We start from the raw sequence: 14,966 nt of genomic DNA on the forward strand, positions 1-14,966 counted from the left end.
GTGGGTTTTTTCAGTGATTTTCAGGCAGTATCAACATGTTTAGAAAGGCCCTAAGATGCCTCTGGATGTGAGAAGATTACAAGTGACAGGGACAGCCTGCTTCCCACCCTCAATCCAGTCCCTCGCTGTTATCTGGGTCTGCTGGTTGTATTGATAGGTGCACCACATGCCTATCAAGCCACTCCTAGTGGACTGGGCTGCTAAGGAAAAAGTTGTAATAGTTTATATTTCTTTCTGCAGGTATGTGGTTATTAATAACTGAGCTGATTTGGGGTTTGGTTTTGTTTCTTAATAATATGCTTGCATATTCAGAAAACCCTAAAAGTGGATGTTTCTGTCCCTCATGACTTGTTAGCTGGCAAACATTGCATGGCTTTTTTTTAAGGCTAAATGGGCACAACTTTCTTAAGGACATGGAGCAGCATCAAAGATCTCAGAGCTGAGTGTCTTCAGGCTACACTGCTGGGCACAGGGATGTGGTCCATGCAGCCAGTGCCATGCCATCAGTTCTGACTAGCAGGCAAAGCTAAGGGAGAGAGCCTGGGGAGCACTGTACCCATGCTCGTCCCCACCATCCTCACTACTGGGCATAGCTTGAGTCACAGCTGCATCTGACTTGTCCCCAAGACAGACACGGACGGTGGCGGGACCAAGGCCTGCTCACCTGGCAGTGGGGACACTGCAGGGGAGCTCTGGGGCTGATCCTCCAGCATGACAGGAGCACACAGTGCTGAAGGTTTCGCTTTCACCTAAGGATGGACCAGATCTACTTGGACATCACCTAGATGAGCTGATCCAAGCTGAATTAATAAGCAACACAGCCTACTGAGAGTAACAGAGCAAATCCCCGGCTTGCTTAGGAAACTCTCACGCTGGGAAGTAGAAAAGCTTACCTCTATCTCACCCTGAGAGGAATGTAGGGCCAGCTCCTCACCTTGGTAGCTTGAGTGCTAACCAACCTTGCTTTTGTGATAATTACTTCTAGGAATCCTTGTTTTGCCAATCCGCAGGTTCTTATTGTGTGTTTGGTTTCCTCTTTTGTCTCCAGCTTGTATAGCTGAGCTCACAGTGTTATGGGAAGCTTGGCTTCCCCCTCTTCTAGAAGGAGGTGAAAGCGGGTCTGCGAGAGACGGATTAGAAGATGAAGAGGAAGGAAAGCAAAAAATCTCCTTCCTGCTTTCCTCTACCTCCTTGTAATGGGGTTTTCTTCATTTTGTGTAATCTGTGCAGCCCTTTGGCTTTTTCCTTTTCCAGCTGATGTAAATGTGTTCCTGCTGCCTTTTGTGCTAACTTTTGCTAATGAATGCTCCCTTTTCTAAAGCCAGTCCCTTCTTTCCTAAGTACTCCTGTAGGAATACGATGAGAAAATTAGGGAAACCTCTCAAAAGTACTAGGTGTGCTTTAAAAATCAGAATACTTTAACCCTATCTTGGTCTAGGTTCTCTTTGTTTATCATCATGACTTTTGACCTTTGGGAATTCATCTTATCAGGCTTTTCTCTGACGGTGAGAAGCTTCACATTGTCCTTATCTGTTTAAGCAAAGCTGAGATTCCGCAGCAATCACTTGATTCCAGTTGCTGAAGCTTTAAGCAAAGCATTACTAATTGTGAAATTGAAGTAAGACTGTGTTGGCTGTGAGTGCTGGGAACGGAAACCCTGCAGTAACTAGGTCGGTCGATGGCTGTGGTATTGTGAGTGTGCTACACAGTAACTGCACTGCAGGAGTGACCTCAGCAGCTCAAGGAACTATTGACTATTAGTAGCAGTGATCATTCTCCACAGTCTGTCTCCTTCTGTGCCATTGCCAACCCATATGGTGTATTTTTAATCCCTAAAATTGTTTTTTTCCTGACAAGCAGCTCCCCTTACTTCTGTTGCCATGGTGTTGTGGTTTAACCCCAGCCAGCAGCCCAGCCCCAGGCAGCCGCTCGCTCACTCCCCCACCAGTGGGACCGGGAAGAGAATTGGGAGGACAAAAGATGGAAAACTAATGGGTTGAGATAAAGACAGTTTAATAGGCAAAGCAAAAGCCACACACAGAAGCAAAGAAAAGCAGGGACTCCATTCACTGCTTCCCATGGCAGGCAGGTGTTCAGCACCTCCAGGGAGCAGGGCCCATCACACATGATGGTTACTTGGGACAACAAACCCCATCACTCCAATTGTCCCCTCGTCCTCCTTCTTCCCCCCACATTACATAATGAGCCTGATGTCATACAGTCTGGAATATCCCTTTGATCCGTTGGGGTCCCCTGTCCTGGCTGCGTCTCCTCTCAACTTCCCGTGCACTTCCAGCCTTCCCACTGGTGGGATGGCACAAAAAGCAGAGGCAGCCTTGGCTCTGTGTAAACCCTGCTCAGCAATGACAAAGACACCTCTAAATTATCAACCTTGTGTCCACCACAAATCCGAAACAAAGCCCCACACTAGCCACTGTGAAGAAAATCAATCCTGCCCCAGACAAAACAAACACATTCCACCCCGTACTCCATATCATTCACATCATGCTTAGGTCCCACACTACTCAGCACAACTTCATTCTCCACCACCCCACCTCCCACCCTTGGATATAATACACAGATGTCATTCCCTTAGTCTATGGATCGCCCTTGCACAATGCCCACAAAATGTCCACAAATGTCCACAAAATGTCCTTCGAGTTAATCTAGTTTGTGACTTTGGGCTCCATCTGTTCTGGTGGCTACTTGGGACAGGAAAGGCACTGTGTAAGGTGGAGTTCCTGGGCACCAAGGCCAGCTTAGATCAGGTCACTTCTGCACTGCAGCTGCTTCTTGGGAGGCTTCTCCTCCATTGATTGGGGTGGTTCCTGTTATAGTAATTCCTGTAACATACAACTCAAATCATGGCTTACAACAAAGGTGTATCCATTACAATCTCCACCCCAGGTCCTTTTGGACCGGGTTACAGGGTTTAACATTGCAATGGACTCCTCCCCTTGTCCCCAGCCTGGCTGAAACAAGGGGTTCCTGCTATAGCCCACCATTGGCACAGTCCACACCACAGTCCTCTATGGGCTCCAGGGGCACAGCTGATTCATCATAGTCTTCACCATGGGCTGCAGGGGAATCCCTGTCTCCCCTGTTCCAGTGTGGGGTACCACCACAAGTCCTTGAACTTCTCCAGCATGGGTCCTTCCCGTGGGCTGCAGTTCACAAGCTGCTCCAGTGTGGGTCCCCTCTGGGATCACAGGTCCTGCCAGCAAATCTGCTCCAGCACAGGCTTCTTACAGGGTCACATCCTCCTTCAAGAATCCCCCTGCTCTGTCATGGGGTGCTCCATAGGCTGAAGGGAGATCTCTGCTCCATCATGGACTCCGACTCAGGACACAGTCTGTTCCACCCCAGTTCTCACTGGAGTTCCAGCCTGCCCAGTGCAGCAGCACAGACACTGCAGTGACACCCTGGCCACCTGCCAGCCCAGGCCCATCACCATGGCTGTCATCAAAGTGCTCCCAGGCACAACACAGTGAGGTGATCAGCTGCACAGCAGCAGCGACCACCAATGAGCACCAGAATGTAATTTACAGGCAGGCAAGCGAGCCCTGTGGCAGCCTGCTCATTACTAGCTAAACTGCAATAACAGCTATAAATTCAGTCTAGTACATCCCAATGAAAATCTCTGCCCTTTGTGCCACACACTGGGCTGCCTTGTATTCAGAGAATCCCTTGCTCAGGGATTAATCTGCAAACATAGTAGCTAGTTTCACTTTTTGGACTAGCATGAGGACAGTGCTGAGGTGTTGTGTCTTTGCAGATATAAGGGAACAACAAACCCAGCAACCAGGCAGCTCCTCTCGTGACGTGCTCTATGGCCCAAGACTGCAGTAGCAATGTGTTATTTAATCCTGGGGCAAATCCAGCTTGTTACTTCATGGTAGAAGCTTCCAGATACATTCTTCTATTTGGCCTTTAGACTCTTGTTCTGTCTGCACTCTTATACTGTTTTCAGTAAAGAATTACCTGCTAGCTAAATGAACACTGAACTGGTAAGAGCTGAAGGTTTGTCTGTTCACAACTTGTTTGTCTATTGTCTTTACCTTAGGAATACTGAGCTGACCTAGTATACTCTGTATCAGCTTGAGAGAACGGGATAACTGGCTGGAATTACTGTGCAAGTAATGTATATCCATCACTTGTGTCATAGCAAGTTTACAGAGCTCTGTAACATCACAGGCTGCTGCTGGTACCTATGAATCTGTACTGCTTGTACAGTACATTTGAGCTGAGTTCAGAGGCTGCTTTCCATTCTGCTCTGACTTCCTTACCTCTGCGTCTTCTGTTCCCCCTTGACTATGTCCCCTGTTTAAATGTTGGTCTGTAGCGAACACCAGCCCATTTTCAACTGTCTGTTCCTGAATCCAGGATCTCATCACTGTGGCATTTCAGCACTGTAAAGTTTGACCACGACAGATTAATCTGCCCAGACTAGCCAGGAGTCCTGGTTCCCATCCTGTAAAGTGAAAGATTCAGAAGGTTCCAGGAAAGAGTCGTGGACTTGCGGCCAGGACTAAGAGGAAGGACAGAAGAAATCTCACCTGGGACACCCACCAACAATGGATCAAGAGCAAAGAGCTGAGGCATTCTTTAAAGAAAGGCAGAAACATAGGAACCTATTTCTGACAGTTCTTGTTACTTGTTTTTCTTCCTATGTCATTGTACTTTAGCTAACAGAGCCCTTAGAGACCAGATAAGAGGAACCAGCTATGAAACATGGCAGTGTGAGGCTGTCTCAAGGAAGAGGCCAGATAAAGCCTGGCAGGAAGTTTTCTGGAGTGAGAAAGAAGATGCTCAGCCATCCTGGTATCACAATGGGATCTGGAAACTTTATACTCTAAGTAATGAGCAGGTTGCTGAACTTGCAGATGGCAGTGACTTCATATTTCTGACCTGGAGCTCACACAAAGTGATCCTTGCCATTTGTCTTCTTCCTCCTGCTCCAGACCACGTCCATTTTGTTACCACCAGCGATACTCCAAGTATGTGTGTTCTGTGACCAAGTGGCTTCTGTTCCAGGCTATTCTGCCTTATACTTCTTACACTCCAGATAGCTTTCAAAGCTGAAGCCACCCAACCACATGTTGACAGCTACATCCCCAGGGCTCAACATGCGTCCTCATGGCTGTGGATGGCAGCGTTCCTTCATCTGAGAGAGCCTGTTTAAAGGTGCTGGCCTCCAAGAGGGGAAGGACACAACAGCAGAAGAAAGGTCTTGGCAAGGTTTTGACTTCTTCAAGTAGAACAACACTGCAATTGTTTCCACTGTGCATCCCAATAAGCACTGCAGAAAACACCTCACAGCCAGAGGACCCTGCTGGGGAGCAGAGACTTCCTTGGTGTGGGAGCAGGGGTGGGCACTGCAGCTGGACATGTATCAGGGCTCATCTTACCATCAGCTGTTTTCTAGCACAGTGCAAAGCAAGATAGCTGAGGCCTGAGATAATCTTGTCAACCCTGGAAAGTTGCTGGATTTTTGTCTGTGTTTTCAGTACATTGGGATAATGTTCACTAGCTTAAAATAGCACGTTCTTAATTTAGCTATGGGAGAACAAATGGGATTTTAGTTTTTGAAAATACATACAGAACTTTTGGATCAGATTTTCTATAAACTGCAAATTGGAATCTTTGTTTCATTGCAGTTTACTTCCTCTGCTGAACCAGCGCCACCTTCCATTTCAAAAACTACTGCTTGAGCCTTCTCATATCCCTCCCTCTGGGCAGCTGCAGTTGTTCAAAGTCAGCAAACAATGGTGATTTTGTGAAGCTGGACTGTCTCATCCCCTCACTCTTGAAAATTGCCTCTTATTTAGAGAAGATTGCAGTGTTACCCTGCTGTGGTGCATTTATTACCTGTCCATCTTTTGCTCTTTCAGTGTTTCTGCATGTGTTTTAAGTCACTAGGATGTTTCTAGAAAAGCTGCTGCTTCCATGTATTGTTTTCTTCGGGATAGTCAGGCATTGTGCTAACAATCCAGATGAGTGACTCCAAACCGTGCTTTCACCTTGTATAAAAGAGAGGTCCCAGCTGACCAAGCTGTAAATGCCACATTATTTGGGTTCAGTATTTGAAGGCTGGTTGTTACATTGCTCCCATGTGTGTTACTGGCTATGGAGGTCACCCTGACATGTGAATGGGCCAGTTGAGCTTAAGAATCTTTGATCCCCTGCTCATTAGCTTTTGAGGGAGTGGTGGAGGAAGGCTGCTATTTAACTAAGTGTTTGTTCTATTTGAAGCAGCTGAATTGCAGTCTGGGGGTGCAGTATGGTCACTCCCAAAGCAGCAGGCAGAACAAGCTGAGACATCACTTAGCACTGTATTTTAAGATTTTATAGCCCAAGATGAGATGCATCCAAATGAAACTGGAAGGGCTGAGGCCTAGGAATGCGGCTGTAGGTAAGAACCAAAAGAAATGCAGTAGGTGCCAGCCATGGCAGTTGAGAACTGTAACAAGCCTTCCCCAGCCAGAACAGTGTTTTCCTTCTCCCTGGAAGAAGGATGTCCCTTCAACAACACCTTACACTGCTGCAGGTTTTTCATGACAACAGTGTTCCTCCTTTTCCGTCTCAAGATAATCAGTCTTTGAAACTTTGAAATAGCAGCAGTTACTTCATTTCTTGTTGTATGTGAAGAGGGAAAGAAGTTGCTAAAGTTAGTTTCTGGTAGGAAAGAAGAGTCCCATTTTCTTTTAACTTAAGAGTTGAGTTGTTCTCTAAGAGATTTTGCCCGTGTTACTCACAAAAAGGCTTTGTCATCAGCATCAGACTCCCTCTTGCTTCAGTTTATGTAACAAGATGCTCAGGTCACTTGTCTAGTGCTGTCAGCTCTGCCACCCATTAGAATTTATTAGCATCTTCTCTGTGTTATTAGCCAGTGGCTGTTTATGCACAAATAATTCTTCCTCTAAGTAAATTACACCTTTGACCTCCATAATTGGACAGCAGGAGCAAGGTCCATGCGAGAAGAAGTAGAGGCCTGAGGTTGTCCTCAGTGATATTTTGATCTTGTATTCTTCATGCACCTCCATCTGCTGCTGCAGCCAGGCTCTGTCATCCAGCACACAAGGTAAGGAACACAGCCTTGGCAAGAGTAACAGCACTATAGCTCAGACACTTGTTCCACAGCATAACAAAACCTGACCAACTAAGCAGCTCTTGAAATGAAGGAGAGCTGTTCTGCTTGGCAGGAGCTGGGAAATGGAGGGAGCTGCCATTGCAGTGAATTATGTGGAGGTCTGTGTTTTAGGGCCTGTTCGGTGTTAATGGAACATTGGTTGGACTAAAACTTGAGTTCCTGAGTCTATTCATAGCATTTGCTGAGTGGCCTTGCGAAAAGCTCCCAGAGTGACCCCAAACCATGGGAAATAAAGCTAGTCTCTGATTGATGTCTAAAGCAACGCTGACTTCTATTTCTCATAAGGCTTGTTGATCTCAGCCAGCTCTGTGCACACATACCTAACTGATGAGTTCACACTCTGAGTGATGGTCCAGAGCTGTGACCGAATTTTGCTTTGGTTTTTCGACTGTGTGAAGCTTAGAAATGCTGGCCCCAAAATCAGTGTGGTCCTTCCTTACCTTCCTTGTGGTGGGATTCTGCTAATTTGCAACACAGATAACCTTCCTGGGTTGTAAAGCCTCTCAACCTCCTACTTGGGAAGACCACAAGCGGAGAAGCCAATGTGATGGTCTGTGTGCTCTGTATCCTCACCACTTGCTGACTTGCATCAGGCTGCTTTGTTTGCTTCCCTGCAGGACTGAGTCTATCAGACTAGAAACCCACATGGACCCAAAGCAAAAGAATGAAGTCCAATCTAAACTTTCTGAAGCCAAATGAGATTTTTTTTTCTGGAGATGGTTACAGAAGGGAGCAGGAATCTTTGCAAGAGGGTGTGACAATCTGTGCGGTGCACACAGCAGATCACAGAGTCAGTCATTCCTTTTGACCATCATATGGTACAGCTTACACTGCTGGCTGACATGGGGTCATTTACTAGCTTGTCTAACTATCAAAAAAAAATAGGGGTGGCATTGGCAAATATTGCTACTCTTGGAACATAAGTTTATCCCTGGAGGTTTATCCCTGGGATAAACTTATCCCAAAGTTTCTGTAATTAATTCTTGTGTTTCCTATTCTGACATAATGAAGGGGGTAATCAATTGGTTCACTGACAGTTGACTGCTGAAAGCTGAGCCTTGTTTGGTCTAGGGGAAAGAAGCAAACTGGAAAGAAGCAGAAATCTACATGTTTTCAATTAATAAATACATAACTTTTGGTCAAAGTGCAATTTGACTTAATACATCCACATACAAGTGCTCTCCTGCACAAAACCACTACCTACATCCATCTGATTTTCCAGTTGACTCTTTCCATCTGCAGCTACTTTTTTTAGCTCAAACCTGACATTTAAACTTGCAGTTTAATGGTGGCAAGAATGGTGAATGTCTGGTGAACCTGAATGTTAGTTTAGGAAAACAGACTGTAGTTCTCAGTTAGTTCTACATCATTACAGCAACTGAAGCTTCATCAGGTTTTAAAATACTGTTAAAAATATGGAACTTCTGCAGTTTTTCAGCAGGGTGTCTTACCTGTCTCTTTAGCAAGAAATTTAAACTTGTGTGAAACTGGTCTTTAGGCAGTGTTGTTAGATAGCTTTCAAGAGAATTCAACATTACTTAGAGAGGAAGGGTCTTTAATCTTAACTCTGTATGAACCATAGAATCATAGAATGGTTTGGGTTGGAAGGGACCTTAAAGATCATCTTGTTCCAACCCCCTGTCATGGACAGAGACACTGTCCACTAGAATCATATGGTGTGAGCCAGGGAGCTTGGGGATGTGGATAAGCCCTGCTTCACAGCTTCCAGCTACATGCAGCCTACGGAAGAATTGAGTTGGCAGATTGTTAGCTAAGTAGCTGAGCAGGTGGGAAAATATTTATCTGAGCAGAGATTATGCTGTAGAAAAGTACATTTTGCTAATTATTACCAGTAGCAAAAACCGTTACTGCCTTTTACGTAAGTGAATTATGAATGACCTAAAGTTAGAAACAGTGTAGGTGAGTTGTTACGATCTGTATGCAAATAAAGGTATTGCGTGAAGTGCAAATATTTCAAATATAAAAAGAGGAAGCACTGAAAAAGTTGTACTATTTCCTGTTGAGGAAGGGAATTCTCTGAGTGTGCTTTAACTGCCTGCGTACGAAATTTGAAGGAATTCTGCTCTTAGGAGCCTATGCCTCTGCTAGTTTGGTTTTTAAGCTGATCAGAGTCATCTTAGCTCAACACAGCTGTAACTGCCTGCCTCTGAACATCAGATTCCCAGCAGCAGTGGCCAGAAAAGCATATAGAGTTTCCAGAGCCAGCCCTCCTCCTCGTGAGCAATGCAGGCCAGGCAGGACACGTGCCCAGGCTCTGCTCTCCGCAGGCTCCCGGGCATCGAGGGCAGCCCCGCCTGGTCCCTCTGCATCTCCAGCACCGCGCAGCTCCCGCTGACCACCCTGCGGGTGGGCGTCTGAGCGTGGCCCCAAGCTCCTCGTGGGGCACAGCGGCACTCGGGCACGCTGCCGTGTCACCCTTCAGCAGGGAGCCGAGGGTGCCCGCGAGCTCTGGTTTTCCTCACGGGAGCGTGCAGGGAAGCTCCAGGAGCAGGGGGCGAGGTGTCCTTACAGGAGCCGCTGGACTGCGGCTCTGCAGTGCTGACATACCCCGAGAGCCTCCAGAGTCAGCGCCTGCCTTGGCGCTGGCATAGCCAGGGACCCGCCGAGGTGCTGTGAGGGCTCCTTGGTGGCTGGCAGGGCTCTGCGATCCATCAGGGAAGCTGTCTGGAATGTAGGGCATTGGGACAGCCGCGCGAGGCCAGGCGCGCAGCTCGGGAACACCGCAACGCCTCGAGGGTGGAAACTGTGACAGCTCTGGCGCTGGCAGAGCCAGGAGGCGGAGCCCGGCTCGGAGCTGAGCGCTACCGAGCGTCAGGGAGGGAGCACAAGCCCAGCTGACCGTGTGAGAAATTTTGGAGGTGTGACATTGGAGAAAGAGGAGATCAAAGCCATCTTAGAGTGGAGAAAGCAGGGAACTTTTAAATGTTTGCCACTTCCAATTATAGAGCTTTAGCTTTAGAAGTGCTACTGTAATTTTTCTGCCAATCACGATTAAGAAAAATTTAATTTTTCCTTCAAAATTTTCTCCTAAAAAGAGAATGGAGAATTTTAATATTCCAGTGCTATTTCCATAATATCTGCCCTGGGGAAAGACAGGAGTTCTTCAGAACTTCATGCTCTTATTAGTGTGTTTCTGAGTTAAAGGCCATTATTAGGTTTATTAAATTTTAGATAAAAATATGAATAATATAAATATAGCATACATTTTTAAAAAATGAGACATATATTTGCCTTGTTTTGCTTCCTGCTTATGGTAATGATTTGTTCCTCATTTCAGTCTCCTCCCCTTTTAAAATTATGAAATATTGTATCCTATACACAAAAATGTTAATTAAAAAGTCCAAGAAAGCTTATCATACCATATGGAATATTTTACATAATCCAGGTTAATGCATGTCAGCATAGTCTAGCAGCTATCCGTGACATGACAAGTCAATTTGTTTTTTATCAGAAGCTCACTGACAAACCGATCTTAGTTTTACAATCATTTCTGACTAATGATACTGCTTATGAAAACATGGGTAGGGAAGGCTTAGGATCAAAGAGTAAACCGCAGATTTCACAATGTTTCTTTGGCAAAGCAAGGTGTTGATTTGGCTGCTGCATTGGAATCTGCAAACCTTCATTATGAGTGTTTTTCCTGGGATTACTTTGGCTAACATTTTCTTTCCTGTCTTCGTGTGACAAATCTTTGTCCAAGACCAGTGATCTGAAGTTGCTTTAGACTGGCTGAGAATTTTAATAGAGCTAAGGGCTTTGTTTAGAGAAGCACACAACTCTTTTCCATAGGATTATTCCAGGTCCAGAAACAGTCCCATTTTATATCTCAGAACAGGTGCTCAAAAGCTTGTTTACAAAGGAGGGGGTGACCGAGGTGTTGATCTGAGCTGGGATTTTGAGTGCTGCTCCAAAGCAGATGTATGGGCACAGCAGCTATTCCACATCCCTCCCCAGCTGTCCATGCCCAAGGCACCCACCACTTTTAGACAAGGCAGCGGCTTTCAGGCTGGGAATGGTGAGTCCAGCCAGTGATTTTTGGGTAGTAGGGGGCTTTTACTCTGCTGCTCTCCTGTGTGTAGGAAGCAGGAAGCATGGGATTTGAGGACAGAGTTGCCAGTTGTCCTTCTGGCATCCATTATTCCTCCATCCTTGGAGAGCCAAGTCAGGCTGGAGAGAGATTGCTTTGCACCCCTGTGCCAGTAACAGAGGAGCAGCTCAGTGTATAATAGAATGCAGATGCTGAGCCATTCAGCAGCTCTGGCTGCAAGCAGAGGAGGAAGAAATCACACCTGGTGAACTAACTCTTCTGGATTAACTTTACTGATGAAGCTTTGTTGATGAACAACGTGAAGGGGTAGACAAGAATATAAGACAGCAAATGTCATCTAGATATTTGCCCAAGAACCACCCCAAAGGCACAGCAGCCCAGACCAGTGTGAGGACCTTGGCACATAGAATGGCTGGTCATACAACTGCAAACATGCTGTCCACTGTCACTATTAGGGGTAGCAAGGGTATTAGTCCAAGGTATCCAATTTCTAAACTTTCTATTCCTCAGCCTATTGCCAGAGGCACACCAGAAGCAGGTGGTGGCAGGGATCTGCAAGCCTGGAGGTCACTTACAGCTTTCAAAGTCTGAGATTCTCTATTCTGGGAGACTGGCATGCATCTGCCCATTCAAAATACTGTTTATTTGAAACCTGTCTGTTTTCTTCACTGTCAGACTAAGCTTTTCATGGTTACTTGGGTTGGAGAAAGGATTTATTTAACTTGTGAAATGCCCGAAGGTCTTGGAGGTGAAGAGGTGCAATGCTCCTGCCTATTAATTGGTCCTGGCATTGGCAAATGGTTTGAGGAGCTATTTAGTGTGGCTGAAGGGCAGAGCTGGAGTTCTGCCGTAGGGTGTTCTGTGGCAGCGTGGCATAAAGGGAAGGCCTGTGGCGTAGGGATGTGTGAAAAAGTACTCTTGTGAGAATATTTAATGCAAACAGTTGTGGGGCTGTGGTTGGGCTTGAGGTTACGGGGCTGGGTGGGAACACAGCAGTAACACCACGTGGGCTCAGGGAACTGTTTTTGTAGGTCCCTACTAATCTCTTGCTGGGTTAGTGATTGCATGTGTCTGTCTGCCATTCCACAGGAACAACTCCCTTTAAGTCATCACCTGTGTGACCAACAAGAACTCAAACATCTTTCATTTCTTTGTTTCTTACTTCTCCCCAAAGTGAGGAACTGGACAAACACCAGCACAACACTCTACCTCCCCAGCTAGGCACTGGTTTCATGGTGTTTCGATACTCTGCTGTACAAAAGAAATAGTTCAGTATTTATGGCAGCAGTGATGCAATTTTCATTCTTCTCAGCTCTGCAATTAAACTCCCATAGTCATCTCCCAAGCTTGGAACATGGGAGATACTGGGTGGAAAAAATTAGACACATACTTTCTGCTCAGGAGGACTGTTGGCATGGGCCTTGTTTTGAGGTGCTTACAGCAGTGAATGAGTGGGAATCACTGGGATGAGTGGGAAGACAGGGGACTTGCATGGGATAGGAACATGGGCTGGCCTAGGACCAGGGTGTACAGGGGGACAGGCAATACTAATTGCAGTGCTAAATGTGTAAATGTGTTACTGATGTTTTACACGGTGGCTTTTGTGTGTACTGGAAGTAACCAACTGTCATCTCAGAACCTCCGTGGCTGAGCAGGAGTGAGCACTGAGCGTGCAGGCAGTGGGACAGCACCCAGCTGGGCACGGGGCATGCAGGACCAAGCACAGCACCTGGCTCTGGGGACTGTCCATTCCTTCCCCATCCTCCTGTCTCACCACAGCAGAGACACCCAGGGAAGCACTGCCAGCCTGAGCAAAGGGCTAGGATGCGCAGCATAACTGTCCAAAGGAAAGGGGGATCTACAGAGTCAGCCAGGAGGGAGAAAATGGAAAAAATAACTGGGGACAGTAGTATTTTTTTGCCAGGGCCCTTCCTATGCAAGTGCCAGTGCAACAACCCATGTTGCAGATGACATTTCCTGGTGCAGGTGCCATTTCAAACAGGCGATGGGAAGAGGAGAGGCTGAAAGGGACTGGTCCTGGAAAAATGCCTTCCAGCCTAAATGAGTGTACCTGCTGATTATCCCAGAAGAGCAGCTCAAGTCAACATGACCCACAGGACTTTTGGTAGGATAATGAAAGAATCCAGAGTAATGGGAAGGATTTTAGAAAATTTAGGTGTGTTGACTGTATTCTGTGAGATGTCTTTTATCATAGAATAACAGAATTATGGAATCATAGAATGGTTTGTGTTGGAAAGGACCTTAAAGATCATCTCATTCCGAGCCCCTTGCACTGGGCTGGGACACCTTCCATTTGACCAGGTTGCTCAGGGCCCCCTGGAACATTGCCAGGGATGGGGCAGCCACAATTTCTCTGGGAATCCTGTTCCAGTGCCTCAGCCACCTCACAGTAAAGAATTTCTTCCGTATATCTAACCTAAGTTTCCCCTCTTTAAGTTTGAACCCATTACTGCTTGTCCTATCACCACAGTTCCTGACTAAGAGTTCCCCTCTGGCTTCCCAGTAGGCCCATTCAGGTACTGGAAGGTTGCCATGAGTTCTCCACACAACCTTTTCTTCTCTGGGCTGAACAGCCCCAACTTTCTCAGCCTGTCTTCACAGGGAAGGTACTCTAGTCCCCTTATCAATTCTGTGGCCTCCTCTGGACTTCCTCCAACAGTTCCACATCCTTCTGCTAGGAGCACCACAGCTGTGTTCAGTACTCAGGTGGGGTCTCACGAGAGCAGAGTGGAAGGGGAGAATCATCCCCTTGTCACATGAAGAGACTTGGCTGTACTTTCATCTTCATTTCATCCAGCCTTTTTTTTTTAAATGCTATTTCCATACACACATCTTCCTTTTTACCTACTGCACCTTAGTGCTTTTTTGGGCATACTCAAAAAGCAGATTCTGCAATAGTTACTGAACTCACTCTTCTGCTTTTCCTCACACATTCCTAGTAACGTCACCTTTCCTTTTGCTCAGCACTATTTGTAATCCTGCTGAATGGCTTCTGCCATTACATTTTGTGCATACTTGCATCAGGCTCTGCAGTGATGTCACTCAACAACACCTCTTTTTTTTTTTTAAGCTTTCTGACCACTAAAACTTTCATAGAAATGTCAGAATCTGTTCTCCCTCCTTGTACTGAAGGATTTGTTTCATCTCTGCTCCATTTGTTGCACAGCTCTTCATAATGTTCCTTGTGTTGGTTATTAGTTGCCAGTGTGCACTCATCTTTGTCTTAACCCAAATGTGTAAATCCTCTCTTTTACCCAGTGATACCCTCCCCGTGTTGCATTCAGGGTTTTTAATGTTGTCCACAGTTTAATGTTGCTCTCTTCTCTCCGATCAGTGATCAGGGTAAGAGATGTGGTGCTTAGACTGTCCTCTCCCTTCCTATTCTTCTTCAGCCTCCTCCTCTGGTTGTTGTGGCTCATCTTCACCTCTTCCCTCATTCAGATCTGAGCCCTTCCCCAGACTATTTTGCATAGGTGTCCATGAGCACTAATCATGGACTTTCTTTGGGTTTTTCCCTGTGTATGAACTACTTGAAAACCTTTGGGTTTTCCTTAATTTTAGAAAAAAGCTACCACGCTCCCCACAGCAGAGGAAATTTTCCAGGCACAAACTTTCCAAAATAGCTAATACCTTTACCTGGAAGAATGCACGGACCATTTAGGTGGCCCAGTGCATCAGTGCTATGTGTCTGAAAAGCGCCCAGCAGTGGTATTCAAATCCAATACC

The sequence above is a fragment of the Aphelocoma coerulescens genome, chromosome 9 (assembly GCF_041296385.1).
Source record: "Aphelocoma coerulescens isolate FSJ_1873_10779 chromosome 9, UR_Acoe_1.0, whole genome shotgun sequence".
In the NCBI taxonomy this organism is placed as follows: domain Eukaryota; kingdom Metazoa; phylum Chordata; class Aves; order Passeriformes; family Corvidae; genus Aphelocoma; species Aphelocoma coerulescens.